Below are 17,640 nucleotides of genomic sequence, written 5' to 3' on the forward strand. Positions count from 1 at the left end.
CTTCTTTGGATCGGAAACCTTGATTTTCCGTCCATCAGCAGATAGTCGAGACTGCATTTCTTCAATGTCATGAGTTTTTACTTCAGAAAAGCTGACATAACCATCAGTTGGCAAAGAGAAGATTTCTCCGAAAGCTTCTTCAGAAAGGTGTAGCAACTGATCATTGATAGTCACAGAGATAGTGTCATTAGCAGTGATAAATCCCTTCCGATAGAATTCATTGACCTCCTTGAGGTATATCTTCTGAGAAGATTGTCCCAAGAACATCCTGAGACCTGCTGACTCAAGCTTTATAAATACATTCTTAACGTCTGCTTCTTGAATCGATAGAACCGAGTTAAAATCGATGACCATCGCATTCAAGATATGGGCTGGGATCTGGTTTGCCATTTCGGAAAGTGTAGTGATCTGCAAATTGAAGAGAATATGTTCTGAAATTTGTATACTCTTAGAAACTGATTGTAATTGTGAAGAATAGAACTGAAGTGAAGCGGGCAAAATGCTTTTGTTCGTGACTGTTCAAATTCTGGACACGTGTCAGCCCGGGAAAAATTTTGAATAAAAATGTTTGCACGTGTGCTGTAATCGTGTGTATATAATAATGAGCGGTTTTAAAATATGCCACGTCATAAAAATTTAGTCACCTCATTTGATTTGGAATATAATAAGTTTTTAATTGGTTAACTTATGTGAGAAGATTTGTAAAATTTTCAAGCTGAACGATCTGTTGGGAAACTGATTCAAGTCAGTTGAGAATTCACAAAAGATTGTCTTATCAGTTAACGTCTTAAAAACTGACACTCCCCCTAAATTGGTGCATATAATAATTAAAGTAGTGCTACAAAATAATTTTAAGAGTCAGAGAGGTTATTGGTTTTGCTGAAACGTTGACGACTCTTCAGCTTTCTTGATATTCTGCTATAAATAGAAATGGCTCAATTAGTTTTAGACATATCATCCAAAATATTCAAGATAAAAAATGTCTTATACGGGTGACTCAAGTCTTTTTCCCTTTTCTGTGGAGGCCAGGAAGGCTGGGATAGAAGACGAAGTCTTCTATGAAAGTCTGCATTACTGGGAGCGATTGCAGGAGCTTGAGCTCTTATACAACTCTGGGGAGGCCACCACTCCTGAATTGGTGGCAGAACTGAATCAAGTGCGAAAGCACTTGAATATTGCTGTGTGGGTCGACGTCTTCAAGGACGGTCACATGTATCAGCTGATGCTCCGCAAGGAATTGAAGATCCTGAGGCGCATAGCTCATTCTCACAGCTTTCTCATGACTGCTCCTTCTTCTCTATCTGTTTGGCTGAAATTTTGGATAATTGTTGTGGAGGAGAAGTATGATGATGTAATCCAGACCAACATTTATAAGTAATGAAATATTTATCTGGTTTTAACTCTGTTTTTCTGCAAATGATATATTTCATCAGCTGTGATATGTAAACAAATGAACTAATGAGAAACTAACTGTCATAAGTTGATCATGAACTGGGACAAACAATGTTGTCGTGGGATTTTCGATACTAAGAATTTGTGGAATGATCGAAGGGATAGATCTTTGAAGTCTATTCGAAATTTAGGAAACAGATGAAAGTTAGACTTCAAGAATGGGTGAAAGTTGGACTCAAATTGGGATACACTAGGCTTTTAGCCAAAATTTGACTTCGCCAAATTTTTTCAATCAAAATCACAGCGGGATTATGAATCGGGCAGAACTTCGGCGTAAATTTAACGAATGCTGTTGTCGATCGAGCAGCACTTCGACGCATGGTTCTTGTACTAGGACTGCACGAACTTCCCTTCTTTCTTCCTTGCTTGCTTGGCCGAAATTTTGGAGAGTGAGGGGAAGAGGGAGCCGAATTTTCTCAAGGCTTTTTGGTGCACTTTTCATTCAACCTTGAGGTGGTATTTATAGGTGAAGGAAGGCTTTTCATCTTGCCATGGTCGAAATCTTGGGCTCCAAGGATGGGTTAAATTTGATCATGATGTAGGTACAAAGTTTCATGAATGAAAATCCAAAATCCCATGCATTCTTCAAGTTCTAGATTAGTCATGAATGTGGCTCAAAATCTCATGCACTCCTTAAATGTCATCTTGATTTTCTAATGGGTCATTTCCTGCATCATCAATATGTCCTAGCTCTTAGCTCCTCCCGCAGATCCTTCATTGGTTTTCTCAATAGTCATTTCTTGCATAATAAGTTTGTCCAAACATTTAGCTCCTTTAGCTCCTCTTCTTGGTTAACTCAAAGGTCATTTTTTTGCACATTAAATTGTCCAATCCTTTAGATCTTCTCCTAGCTCCATTTTGGTTCTTTTAGGACAAGAAAGGATGAGCTTCTTTGAGCTAGGATATTGAATTCATGAACTAGGGATTTTCCTCATCGACAATCAATGAGCTTCCTTGAGCTGAGGGTTTTAGCTTATGAGCTGAGGATTTCCTCTTCCGAGCGACGTACCTTTAATTCTCAAGGTTTTGCATTGCCTCGGCTTCTTTTTGAGCTACTTTCCGAGCTTTTTGAGGTGCTTTGCTTCGAAAAATCCGGGTTCTCACACTGAGCCCCCTGGTTCATGTTGTAGCCTCCTGCACCAGCAAAGCCGCGTGAGTCCCTCCTTGAGCGCATAAGACGCCTTACTCGTCTAGGACACTTCACTCGAGCCACCCTCAAGCCCGAACCCTTCTGGCCCTCTCTGGACCACCTTGAGCCACCGCCTAGACCCCTTAGCCAAGCCCTTAGCCCCTTCGTTGCTGCAGCTCTCGGCCGCGCATCTACACGCATGGGAAGAGTCCATGCGATCATGGACTCTTCCCTATCAACAAGCCACGGGTAAAACCATTCTAGGACCTGACCAGACCCTTGAACCTGACCCTCACGAGCCCTAACCGGCCTTGGCCGAGCCATAGCGCATCATGCAAACCAGCCGCAGCACTTTCAAGGGTTCATGCGCGTAACCCCTCCTAGAAAACCCTTTACATTTATTTCCCTTGCCATATTCTATTCGGCCCTCGACTACACCCTAAATCATTCATGTTCTACCCATGAATCATCCCATGTTGACAGCCTAACCCTTAGAAATCATAACGTTTAACAAACAAGCGTAACATCGTCAAAACTTTGAAAATAGTCGTTCTATCGTAAAAAAAAACGAACTCGAGTATTTTTCATGCAAAAATAATTAAAACATGCATATTATGGCTTGAATGATGCGTCAAAGGGTTAAGAAAACGTGTCTTTCCGTTTAAAATGCTCGAAGATTCAATCGTCGGCGAGGGGTACGAAGATGAATGAATGGGCGACGAAGAACCCTAGATTTCTTCCCTATGCACCTTTCGAATTTTGTGTGTGTGTGTGTGTGTTAATCGGCTGATGTGTGTGAAAAAAGACCTAGGTTTCTACTTTATAGATTTTATTTTGCATGATAATGGGCTTTAGTTTTGGGCTTTCAAGTTTAGGAGCAATTGTGCATACTTATCTTAGGTAAATTGGGCTCAATAACACATATTTAATTATAAAATAAAAGTTTACTAAAATTAGATTTCGGAAATAATGCATTTGATATTTAAAAGTCCCTCGTTCGTCCAAAATCGGCTTCTCGAATAAAATCAATTTCGTCTCATAAAATAATTTGAACTCTACCATTTTTAGAAAAATTTAATCATTTTTAATCATATTAAGAAGCCTTGAAAATATTTAATGAAAAATATTTATTTTATCTATGTCGTTCCCGGTCTCTTTTTTCCCTAGCCTATTATCGAATATTTGAATAAAATCTACAATTTCATGAAATCATATCATATAATCATGCAATCATACATTTAATCATATAATATGCATCAAGTAAACATTTAAAATCAATTAAATAAAACAATTATGCAATTTAATTTATTTGCATGCATACGGTCTATGTAGGCTGGTTTTTTTGGCGTTATAAATCTCCCCCCATAAAATAGAATTTCCTCCTCGAAATTAAGACATAACGAATAATTCGGGATATCGACTCCTCATCTCTGACTCCGTCTCCCAAGTGGCTTCTTTGTAGAACCCGTAACTTAGACTACGTATAAACCATGCATAATTCTAGTATTTAAATTAAAATGATTTTTGTTGCGTGAGTATTTAAAGTGCCTTTCTTTAAAGTTAATTATTTCATTTCAGTAGTTTTAAATTTATTCTTTCAGTTATTTCATTGAGGCCGGACTGGAGTTGGAGCTTTGAGATAGAATTTAGGATTTAGAAAACATTTCCGGAATTTATTTGAGCTAGCAAGTAAGTTCATTTAAGTTAAAAAGGAAGTTTGAGGATTTAATTAATTACTTGAGGTGAGTAGGAAAATAAGCTCATTTGACTTACTTAATTAAGGGATTAATTCAATAAATTAATTAAGGGATAGATAAGGCTCTTAAGGTATTAATATTTAGTAACTAAACAATTTCTTCCCTTCATTTTATTGTATTTTCGGCCCCTTAATAGATTAAGCATTACCATGCCAACTCATCACACTTTCGACCCATTCTTTTTGGTGTTAACATGCTAATCTTTCTTTTATGATTAGTCCACCTTAATTAATTAATTATTGAGCATTATCCTAGTCTAGATAGCTTAAGATTTCGGTCCCCACCTTCTAGAGCCATCCATCAACTCATTTGATATCAAACAACAATTCAAAATTCAAAAATGAGGGAGACTTGGTCTTGAGTTGCCCCTTATATTTTGCACCCACTTCCCTCACTCCCCTAACCATCTTCCCCTCTCCCTAAGCTCGAAATTAAGAGTCATTTTCGAGGCAAAAATCGTGAGGTGCTAAGGGAAAACAAAAGAGAAAAATTCAGAATCAAGCTAAGTAGCAAAGCGCTCCACCTCCTGCGCGCTGGATCGTCTCTTCTTTTCGTTTTCTTTCAAACGAAACCAGGCATGCATATATACTTCCTTGACTCTTCAATCAAGTCCTAATATCAATTATTTTCATTACATGATCATGTTTTATTAAGCAAAAACAGAAATACCTCAGCATTTTCTGAAAACTTCACATGCAGAATTTTCGAATTTCATGATGCAGCTTCACGGTTTTTGCTTGTTTTTGTACCTTCAGGTGGTTGGCTCGATTCCACGCTCCCAAGGCAAAATCTAGACATGTTCTAGAATGGATTAGGATCACTTTAGTCCAGTACTTCAACCCCCATGCTTGCTGGAAATTCGAAAATGCCAGCAACTCCATTGTTGTCCATTTGTGTTCGAAAAAAATTCAGTTTGCTGTCATGAGGGGAAAGGATCTGATCTTGGCTGCCCCAGGGGCCTATAGCCATGGTTAGATCACTTCCCTAACATGTCTAAGACGTGACTAAGTTGCCATTTTGGTGGCTTGCTCCATGGTTAATCGGTTTTTAAATCAAACGCAAGAACAGCCCCTCCCCTTCTCGGCCCCTTTGATTTTGACAGCATGTGTTGGTTCGAGTATGGTGGAATGGTGTGGATCTTGGTTGGCCTAAAGCCCTTATACACGGTTCAATCCATGCCCCAAGATGTCTAGATCGTGCCATGGTCAATCAAATGGCCACTGGAACGAGACGAGACAACAAGCGAAGCACAACACCCCTGACGCGCGCAAAGGTGCTCATCGGGTGAATCGTTTCGGTTGGTTGCTGGAATGGTGAGGATTGTGGCTGGCCTAGGGCCCCTAGCCATGGTTCAAATCATTTGTTGGGATGTTGATAAGAGGTTTTGGTTGGTGGTTCAAGCCCCAATGGCCATTAGCCTCGCAAAATGACGCAAGCAAACCAAGCACGGTTGCTGTATTTTTGGGACAGCAACTTGTTGTGTCGGTTCGGTGGCTCGTTTGAGTTCTAGGTTGGCTTTTAGCCTATGGCCTTGGACTGGACAGTGCCTCATTGAGTTGGAAAGGTCATATTTTTGACCGTTCATCATTCGGATCATTTTTGAGGTCGTACGAGAATTTACTGGTGCGATGTGCCAAATTGACTCTCGAAATAGCGTTTCATGTTTTGGCCTCCATTCACCTAGATTTCGGCCCTCACCATTTTAGGAGCATTATTTTATCATTTTAGGAGTATTTTAATCATGACTACATGACGGTTCATTGTTGGTTCGGGTTAGTTCGGAGTCATGATTAAATACGAAGTCGGTAGGCGTAATTGTCACATTTTAGAATGTTATTGCATAGTTTGGTCCCATAAATCTATTGCATATTTTTCATGACATATTTTGGTTGCAGCGAGCCTGGGAGCGATCCAATCCAAGCAGTAAATTATTTCAGGATATTTAATTGTGCCATTTAATTATATTACTTGCATAAATATATAAAATGTTCATTTTTGAGATTATGCGATATTGTTTGTGGCCCATACACTATCATGGGATTATTGCTAAATCCGGTCGCCAGTTACCGGCCAGTTGAGTTTGTTTCACCCAGTATACTGTGGCTACAGTCTGATCAGACGTTTACTATTTTATACGGTCGCCAGTTACCGGTCATGGGAGCATTTTATTATCCGGTCGTCAGTTACCGGTAAGTTTCAGTGCAGGGGCCACTTGCGTATACCATAATCTCACCATGAAAATTATTACAGGCTATTTCAGTACAGGGCTACAAGGAGCAAACATTTTTACCATGATATTTTCAGTTCAGTTATGCACGGATTATAATTAATCATGACACGACCCTTTTACGATATGCCTCATGACATGACATTTTTATTCCATGAAATTTTACTATAGTATTTATTCGTTATTTACGATATACGCATGTTGAGTCTTTAGACTCACTAGACTTGATTGTTGTAGGTTCTGATGATGCCGGGGCCGAGGGCGGGGACCAGTGAGAAGGCTCGAGTCGGCAGTAGTAGGACCCGAGGACTTCATTTCAGCATTTATTTTTAATTGATGGCTCAAACGTTTTAATTATTGTTGGAAAAACTTTTTACTGTTATTTCAAAAATGTTAATTCTTCCGCTGCCACATTGAACATCAAACTTTATTTATAAGTTCATTTATGAAGGAGGCAATTTTAATTATTTAAAAAGAAAAATTTTAAATTTTTCGCAAATTTCCAAGTAAGGATTTTAGGCCTTTACAGATGGTATCAGAGAGGTGGTTCTGTATAGGGTTGTACTACTAGCTGACCACGAGAAGCTCATGAAGTCACGCCTTCGGTCTGTAAGTTTATATTTACGAATTTTCTTTAAAGCATGAATTATTTTCTTAACGGCTTGATTTCATGAAGCTTTTATGTCCAGATTCATTTTATTTGTTCATTATTTAAATTTAAATAAATTATGGAATTTTGCATGTTAGTTACGTATGGGTTATGTATGGAACAGTATGCCCCCTAGACTCATCCTTGAGCGCCCTACTAGGGAGGAGCCTCGCCGAGAGGACAGAGAGGAGCCGAGGCAGGAGAGAGAGACTTACCACCTCCACCTCCACCGGACATGAATGCCCAGATGTTAGCTGGGATGACTCAGTTCTTCGCACAGTTTGCGGGGAACAATGCTGTGGTGACCAGGCCGACAGGGCCCGAGGCTGTCAACGAAAGATTCATGAAGATGCGTCCGAAAGATTTTTCTGGGACGTTTGAACCCATGATTGCTGAGGGCTGGATCAAGTCCCTTGAGGTTATCTTCGAGTTCATGGAGCTTGGAGATGCAGACAGAGTCCGATGTGCCACATACTTATTCGGAGGAGATGCCTGCTTATGGTGGGAAGGAGCATCGGTAACCCTGAACATGGCTACGCTGAGTTGGGTACGCTTCACGGAGGTGTTCTACTCCAAATACTTTGCTGAGGAAGTGCGCGACCACTGAGTTTATGAGCTTGAGGCAAGGAGATATGACTGTTACGGAGTTCATCCGTAAGTTCGAGAGGGGTTGTCATTTTGTACCCCTGATCGCAAACGATGCTAGAGCCAAGATGATGCATTATCTGGTGGGTCTACGGCCGATCTTGAGCCGTGATGTTAGGGTGTCTGACCCTACTTCTTATGAGGTCGCTGTCTCCAAAGCCCTAGCCGCAGAGCAGGATCAGCGTGATATCGAGAGAGATCGCTTGGGAAAGCGACCAGCCCAGGTACCGCACCGCCCTCCTCCTCAGCATCATCAGCAGCAGAACAAGAGGCCTTTTCACGGACCGCCTAGAAACAGAGGCCAGTAGCAGCAGCAGTAGCGGGGACGCCCAGCCCCGAGGGCTCCTGAGCGCCCAGTCTGTCCTAAGTGTTCACGTCGCCATCCTGGAGCATGTTTGTACGGCTCAGGAAAGTGTTATAGGTGTGGTAATCCAGACAACTTATTTCTCCAGTGCCCTCAAAGGAACCTGCCTACCCAGGGCAGAGTGTTTGCTCTCCATGCGACGGAGACGAACCCCGATACTATGCTGATGACAGGTACCTTAAGCCTTGAGTCTGCATTTGGAACTTAATGTTTTGGGTTAATATTTTGAACATAGAATTGCGTTAGGATTGCATGCTCTACTTTGTAATATTTTGGAAATTTAAGTTAGAAGAACTTCAACCTTTGCATGTCTATAAGTTTAGTCTATGTAACTATTGGGTTCAACTTAGAGTTCCGATCTTTCAGGGAGAATTTTTATATCCGGTTTCGCTTCGAAGGCCTTGATAGATTCAGGGGCCACTCACTCATTCATTTTAGAGGTCTTTGCTAATTTCCTCAAAGTTAAGACCATTGGGCTAGATATAGCCTATTCCGTAGTACTGCCGTCTGGCGAGGAGATGGCAGCCACCAGTGTGATCCGAGACATAGATCTTGAGCTCCATGGCAACCTTGTTTATGCGGATCTGATCGTACTGCCGATGCCAGAGTTTGACATTATACTAGGGATGGATTGGCTACTGCGGAACAGAGTTTTGATTGACTTCCAGCGGAGATCTGTTCTAGTCCGACCGCCTGGAATGACGCAGTTCTTATTTGAGCCAGACAGGTACTTTCCTCTACCACGTATTATTCCATATGTTCAGGCTAGGAAGCTCATGCATAGAGGGTGTCAGGCATTTCTAGCAACCTTTGTATCTGTCCCCGAGGCACCCAGTCAGTCAGCCTCAGATGTTCCGATTGTTAGAGACTTCTTAGACGTTTTTCCTGAGGACGTCTCTGGTATGCCACCTGAGAGAGAGGTGGAGTTTTTCATAGAGCTTATGCCAGGTACGGCTCCGATCTCAAAAGCACCGTACCGACTTGCACCGACAGAGATGGCAGAGCTTAAGAAGCAGATTCAGGAACTTCTTGACAAGGAGTTCATTCGCCCTAGTTTCTCACCTTGGGGCACGCCAGTCTTGTTTGTTAAGAAGAAAGATAGCAATGAGGCTTTGTATTGACTATCGGGAGTTGAACAGGGTTACAGTGAAGAATAAATACCCACTTTCGAGGATTGAGGATCTGTTTGACCAGTTGCAGGGAGCTTCGATTTTCTTTTAGATAGATCTGCATTCCGGTTATCACCAGTTGAAGGTGAGAGATGCTGATGTTTCAAAGACAGCTTTCAGGACTCGTTATGGTCACTACGAGTTTCTTGTGATGCCATTCGGTTTGACGAATGCGCCAGCGATCTTCATGGATCTCATGAATCGCGTATTTCAGCCATACCTCGACCAGTTTGTGATAGTATTCATAGATGACATTCTCGTCTACTCCAAGAATCGGGAGGATCACAGCAAGCATCTGGCTACAGTGTTGCAGACATTGCAAAAGCACAAATTATTCGCAAAGTTCAGTAAATGCGAATTCTGGTTAGAGAAGGTGGCGTTCTTAGGCCACATTGTTTCCAGGAGTGGCATTGAGGTAGACCCAGCGAAAGTTGCAGCAGTCAGAGATTGGGTTTTGCCGTAGAATGCATCAGAGATCCGCAGTTTTCTTGGGCTAGAAGGATATTATCGGAAGTTCATTGAGGGATTCTCTTCGATTGCAGTTCCACTCACAGCACTGACCAAGAAGAATGTGAAATTTGTTTGGAGCGAGGAGTGTCAGAAGAGCTTCGATACTTTGAAGAAAGCTCTTATCTCAGCACCAGTTTTGGCCAGTGCCGTCAGGGTCCGGTGATTTTGTTCTGTATACCGATGCTTCGAAGCTCGGTCTTGGCGTAGTATTGATGCAGCATGGTAAGGTGATAGCTTATGCTTCTAGACAGTTGAAGACTCATGAGAAGAACTACCCTACCCATGATCTAGAGTGGGCCGCAGTAGTTTTTGCCTTGAAGATTTGGAGCCATTATCTGTATGGAGAGAAGTGCCAGATCTTTACCGACCACAAGAGCCTCAAGTATTTCTTTACGCAGAAGGAGCTGAACATGCGTCAGAGGCGTTGGTTGGAGCTTGTGAAGGATTATAACTGTGACATTAGCTACCACCCGGGTAAAGCTAATGTAGTTGCGGATGCATTGAGCAGAAAAGTCGCAGTGATGGCTCATTTGACAGTGTCGAGACCTCTTCAGATTGAGATGCAGAGGTTTGATCTAGAGACTTATCCTCAAGGTAGAGTTTCCCCGTCTATCTACCTTGACCATTCAGTCTTCTCTTTGGACCGTATTCGTAGTGGTCAGTCATCAGATGAGCAGTTAGCAAAGTGGAAGCAGAGGGATGAGGCCAAGGGCAGTGTCTTGTATTCAATCAGTGATGGTATTGTCAGATACCGAGACAGGATATCGGTTCCTAGCAGTGATTCTATTCGAGCAGATATCTTATCAGAAGCCCATATGTCGCCGTACTCTATTCATCCAGGGAGTACGAAGATGTACAAGGATCTGCAGCTATTGTATTGGTGGCCAGGGATGAAGAAGGATATCAGGCGATTTGTGTCCGAGTGTCTGACTTGCCAATTAGTGAAAGTGGAGCATCAGAGACCAGCAGGTTTGCTCAAGCCTCTCCCTATTCCCGAGTGGAAGTGGGAGAATGTTACCATGCACTTTGTGACCGGATTGCCGAGGTCAGCCAGAGGATCGAATGCTATCTGGGTGATTGTAGATCGTCTTACCAAGTCAGCGCACTTCTTGCCTATTAAGATGACTTTCACCATGGTTCAGTATGTAGAGCTGTATATCCGAGAGATAGTCCAACTCCATGGTATTCCAGTTTCTATCGTATCTGACAGAGATCCTAGATTCACTTCCTCATTTTGAAAGAGTTTGCATTCGACTATGGGTACGAAGTTGCTGTTTAGCACAGCTTTCCATCCGCAGACAGATGGACAGTCAGAGCGAGTCATTCAGATTTTAGAGGATCTTCTTCGTGCTTGCGTCATTGATTTCTCTGGGAGTTGAGAGTCGAACTTGCAATTGATAGAGTTCACCTATAACAACAGCTTTCAGTCGTCTATAGGTATGGCTCCTTTTGAAGCACTATATGGCCGTAAGTGTAGATCTCCTGTTCATTGGGATGAAGTAGGAGAGAGAGCAAAGTTGGGTCCAGAGATTAATCAGCAGACTGCTGATGTAGTAGTCAAGATCCGTGATAGGATGAGAGCTGCTCAGAGCCGACAGAAGAGTTATGCCGATCAGCGGAGGAGAGATTTAGAGTTTGCTTTCGGCGACCAAGTCTTTGTGAAGGTGGCACATATGAAGGGTGTCATGAGATTTGGCAAGAAAGGGAAGATCAGTCCGAGATTCATTGGACCATTTGAGATCCTCGACAGAGTTGGGACGCTACCTTATCGTGTGGCTCTTCCGTCGAATCTGGCCGGAGTACACAATGTGTTCCACGTCTCCATGCTGAGGAATTACATGGCGAACCCTTCGCATGTCCTGAACTTTGAGCCGTTGCAGCTTACTCCGAACCTATCTTATGAGGAGAGGCCAGTGCAGATCCTAGACAGGCAGGAGAAGAAGCTTCGGAACAAGCTGGTTAAGCGAGTCAAAGTCAGATGGCTCAACCATTCAGAGGAGGAAGCTACATGGGAGTCTGAGTCGGAGATGAGAGATCGTTACCCCGAGTTATTCGGTGAGTTTTAATTTCGAGGACGAAATTTCTTTTAAGGGGGGGAGGATTGTAGAACCCGTAACTTAGACTACGTATAAACCATGCATAATTCTAGTATTTAAATTAAAATGATTTTTGTTGCGTGAGTATTTAAAGTGCCTTTCTTTAAAGTTAATTATTTCATTTCAGTAGTTTTAAATTTATTCTTTCAGTTATTTCATTGAGGCCGGACTGGAGTTGGAGCTTTGAGATAGAATTTAGGATTTAGAAAACATTTCCGGAATTTATTTGAGCTAGCAAGTAAGTTCATTTAAGTTAAAAAGGAAGTTTGAGGATTTAATTTAATTACTTGAGGTGAGTAGGAAAATAAGCTCATTTGACTTACTTAATTAAGGGATTAATTCAATAAATTAATTAAGGGATAGATAAGGCTCTTAAGGTATTAATATTTAGTAACTAAACAATTTCTTCCCTTCATTTTATTGTATTTTCGGCCCCTTAATAGATTAAGCATTACCATGCCAACTCATCACCCTTTTGACCCATTCTTTTTGGTGTTAACATGCGAATATTTCTTTTATGGTTAGTCCACCTTAATTAATTAATTATTGAGCATTATCCTAGTCTAGAAAGCTTAAGATTTTGGCCCCCACCTTCTAGAGCCATCCATCAACTCATTTGATATTAAACAACAATTCAAAATTCAAAATGAGGGAGACTTGGTCTTGAGTTGCCCCTTATATTTTGCACCCACTTCCCTCACTCCCCTAACCATCTTCCCCTCTCCCTAAGCTCGAAATTCAGAGTCATTTTCGAGGCAAAAATCGTGAGGTGCTAAGGGAAAAACAAGAGAGAAAAATTCAGAATCAAGCTAAGTAGCAAAGCGCTCCACCTCCTCCGCGCCGGATCGTCTCTTCTTTTCGTTTTCTTTCAAACGAGACCAGGCATGCATATATACTTCCTTGACTCTTCAATCAAGTCCTATTATCAATTATTTTCATTACATGATCATGTTTTATTAAGCAAAAACCGAAATACCTCAGCATTTTCAGAAAACTTCACATGTATAATTTTCGAATTTCATGATGCAGCTTCACGGTTTTTGCTTGTTTTTGTACCTTCAGATGGTTGGATCGATTCCAGGATCCCAAGGCAAAATCTAGACATGTTCTAGGATGGATTAGGATCACTTTAGTCCAGTACTTCAACCCCCATGCTTGCTGGAAATTCGAAAATGCCAGCAACTCCATTGGTGTCCATTTGTGTTAGAAAAAAATTCAGTTTGCTGTCATGAGGGGAAAGGATCTGATCTTGGCTGCCCCAGGGGCCTATAGCCATGGTTAGATCACTTCCCTAACATGTCTAACACGTGACTAAGTTGCCCTTTTGGTGGCTTGGTCCATGGTTAATCGGTTTTTAAATCAAACGCAAGAACAGCCCCTCCCCTTCTCGGCCCCTTTGATTTTGACAGCATGTGTTGGTTCGAGTATGGTGGAATGGTGTGGATCTTGGTTGGCCTAAAGCCTTTAGCCACGGTTCACACCATGCCCCAAGATGTCTAGATTGTGCCATGGTCAATCAAATGGCCACTGGAACGAGACGAGACAACAAGCGAAGCACAACACCCCTCACGCGCGCAAAGGTGCTCTCGGGTGAATCTTTTCGGTTGGTTGCTGGAATGGTGAGGATTGTGGCTGGCCTAGGGCCCCTAGCCATGGTTCAAATCATTCCTTGGGATGTTGGTAAGAGGTTTTGGTCGGTGGTTCAAGCCCCAATGGCCATTAGCCTCGCAAAACGACGCAAGCAAACCAAGTACGGTTGCTGTATTTTTGGGACAGCAACTTGCTGTGTCGGTTCGGTGGCTCGTTCGAGTTCTAGGTTGGCTTTTAGCCTATGGCCTTGGACTGGACAGTGCCTCATTGAGTTGGGAAGGTCATGTTTTTGACCGTTTGTCATTCGGATCATTTTTGAGGTCGTACGAGAATTTACGGTGCGATGTGCCAAATTGACTCTCGAAAGAGCGTTTCATGTTTTGGCCTTCATTCACCTAGATTTCGGCCCTCACCATTTTAGGAGCATTATTTTATCATTTTAGGCGTACTTTAATCATGACTACATGACGGTTCAGTGTTGGTTCGGGTTGGTTCGGAGTCATGATTAAATACGAAGTCGGTAGGCGTAATTGTCACATTTTAGAATGTTATTGCATAGTTTGGTCCCATAAATCTACTGCATATTTTTCATGACATATTTAGGTTACAGCGAGCCTGGGAGCGATCCAATCCAAGCAGTAAATTATTTCAGGATATTTAATTGTGCCATTTAATTATATTACGTGCATAAATATATAAAATGTTCATTTTTGAGATTATGAGATATTGCTTGTGGCCATTACACTATCATGGGATTATTGCTAAATCCGGTCGCCAGTTACCGGTCAGTTGAGTTTGTTTCACCCAGTATACTGTGGCTACAGTCAGATCAGACGTTTACTATTTTATACGGTCGCCAGTTACCGGTCATGGGAGCATTTTATTATCCGGTCGCCAGTTACCGGTCAGTTTCAGTGCAGGGGCCACTTGCGTATACCATAATCTCACCAGGAAAATTATTACAGGCTATTTTAGTACAGGTCACCAAGGAGCAAACATTTTTACCATGATATTTACAGTTCAGTTATGCACGTATTATAATTAATCATGACACGACCCTTTTACGATATGCCTCATGACTCGACATTTTTATTCCATGAAATTTTACTATAGTATTTACTCGTTATTTACGATATATGCATGTTGAGTCTTTAGACTCACTAGACTTGATTGTTGTAGGTTCTGATGAAGCCGGGGCCGAGGACGGGGACCAGTGAGCAGGCTCGAGTCGGCAGTAGTAGGACCCGAGGACCTCAGTTCAGCATTTATTATTAATTGATGGCTCAAACGTTTTAATTATTGTTGGAAAAACTTTTTACTGTTATTTCAAAAATGTTAATTCTTCCGCTGCCACATTGAGCATCAAACTTTATTTATAAGTTCATTTATGAAGGAGGCAATTTTAATTATTTAAAAAGAAAAATTTTAAATTTTCCGCAAATTTCCAAGTAAGGATTTTAGGCCTTTACATTCTTCCTCCGAGTGATTTAGCCATTTAACTTTGACCATCTTGATGACCTTGCTCCGCAACTTCCTCTCTTGTCTACCCAAGATTTGAGTAGGCCTCTCCTCATATGACATGTTTGGTGTAAGTTGCAGTGGCTCAAAGTTCAATAAATTTGAAAGGTTTGACATGTATTTACGAAGCATCGATATGACGAAGACATTGTGAACTCCTGCAAGATTAGGTGACAACGCCACTCGATATGTTAATGCTCCCACTCTTTCGAATATCTCAAATGGTCGAATGAATCTTGGACTAAGTTTGTCTTTCTTGCCAAACCTCATAATACCCTTCATAGGTGCTATTTTTATGAACATGTGATCACCTACTGCAAACTCGAGATCTCGTCTCGTTTGGTCCACGTAACTCTTTTGTCGACTTTAAGCGGTTTAATTCTTTCTCGGATCTTGGCTACCATTTTTGCAGTGTGCTGAACTATTTCGAGAACCAACGTATTGCTCTCTCCTACCTCGTCCCAATGTATAGGCGATCTACATTTTTGTCCATGGAGTGTCTCATATGGAGCCATTCCTATGGATGACCGATAAATATTGTTGTAAGTGCACTCCACTAGAGGTAACTTCGACTCCCAACTCCCTTGGAAATCGATTACACATGCTCGGAGCATATCCTCTAATATTTATATTACTCTCTCAGACTGACCGTTGGTCTGAGAATGAAATGCGGTACTGAATAGTAGCTTAGTACCCAATGATGCATGTAGACTCTTCCAAAAAGATGAGGTGAAATGTGTGTCTCGGTCCAAAACTATAGACACTGGTATCCCTTGCAGTCTAACTATATCTCGAATATATAGCTCTGCATACTAAGTCGTGGAAAAAAGCCGTCTTCACTGGTAGGAAATGTTCTGCTTTAGTAAGACGGTCCACTATTACTCAAATGGCATTGAGTCCCTTCACTGTCTTTGGCAATCCTTCCACGAAATCCATAATATTATTCTCCCACTTTGACTTGGGAATGGGAAGTGGTCGAAGCATTCCCGATGGTCTTTGATGCTCGGCCTTCACTTGTTGACATGTCAATGTTAAAGTAGGTGCCCGTCGAGCCAAGTGTTGGCCGAGGGTTCATGTTGAAACTCTGTGTATAAACAATCTTTATTTAATAATATTTGAAATTATTGTTTTGCCACATCTTTATCTGTATGCACATGCTAGTTGCATAGATAAAGTCCTTGAATATACAAATAGTAGAAAGAATTTGAGATGCTCATATGATGAGTATCATGAAACTCCTATTTGGAATACTGTATATTCTAAACAGTTCCTAGTCAATTCAGGAGCCGTTAAGAAGGATAAAGGCCGCTCGAGTTTGATACTAGTATCTGCGATGTGAGTACCATGTTTCATTGGTAAGGGACATTGTGATGTCCGAGCATGCAGATAGGTGCTCCTCGTAGAGTGCACTGAATAGCCCACCATAAAGGACTTTCTAAGTGGTTCTCACTTATCGAGTGAAAACGTCTTAGTTTATGGTTGTACACCATTACTCGTTATGACTCGGGACAACATTGTGACTCTATATGCTAGCATTGCACTTTGACTTGTTTACCGATTAATATGGGGTCATCAGGTGGCAAGGTTGGGTGTTCTATCGAAACATATAGGAGTCTAGGCATTGTAGTCGGGGATTCACCGCTTACCTTCGGGTATGGATATCCTAGGTGATCTCATGTGTATGCAATTTGAAATCTCTGATCAGAGTGTTGGTGGTAATTAAGAAAGGGGTTTCTTAGATTACACCATCGACACAACTACGACATGACACATAGTATCGATTCTTTGACAGCTCTCGATATACCAATAGTTGTCGAATCGGTCGGGATATATGAGATAAAGGGACCGTATTGTACGCTAACCATAATGAAATGGTTCTTGCAGGCACTATCATTTGATACCTAGGGAATCAAGTAAACGATGCTGCTAGGCGTTTATCATAATTGGTTGGGTACTATCAGACTTGAGTTCTTAAGTTCTTATTATCAAGGAGTTGATATTTAAGAATGGAGCAACTGGGGTATACTCATATAAGGACATGTTTAGTCCTGAATCACATTTAGATGTGGACCCAATTCTAGTGGTATCAATGAACCATTGAGGGCCACACAAGTTCTAGCTTTCTAGATCCAGGTTGAGAAGTAAAATAGTTCAATGTGTTGAACGGTTTATAAAGGAGTTTATAAACGCAAAGAAAAATAGAAGTATGACTTCTGTAAGAGGATTATCAAAAATGTAACTTTTAATTTGAGGAAGTGTTTCTAAATTAAAAGATGGCTCAAATCAATAATGTATTTGAAAATTGTGATTTTCATAAACATTATTATGGACTAAATTAAATATATTCAAGTGTTGAATTAATTAAACACTAGTTGACCTAGTAGAGTCCAAATAATTAAATTAATTCAAGTGTTGAATTAATTAAATAATATTGGGTCTTGTAGAGCCCAATTGAAAATAATTATTCAATTAGTGGGCTTGAGTAAATTCAAGTAAAGCTTAATTTGTCTCAAATTTGTTTGAGACATTTAAAT

Source organism: Primulina tabacum, chromosome 2, assembly GCF_025594145.1.
Source record: "Primulina tabacum isolate GXHZ01 chromosome 2, ASM2559414v2, whole genome shotgun sequence".
Taxonomy (NCBI): domain Eukaryota; kingdom Viridiplantae; phylum Streptophyta; class Magnoliopsida; order Lamiales; family Gesneriaceae; genus Primulina; species Primulina tabacum.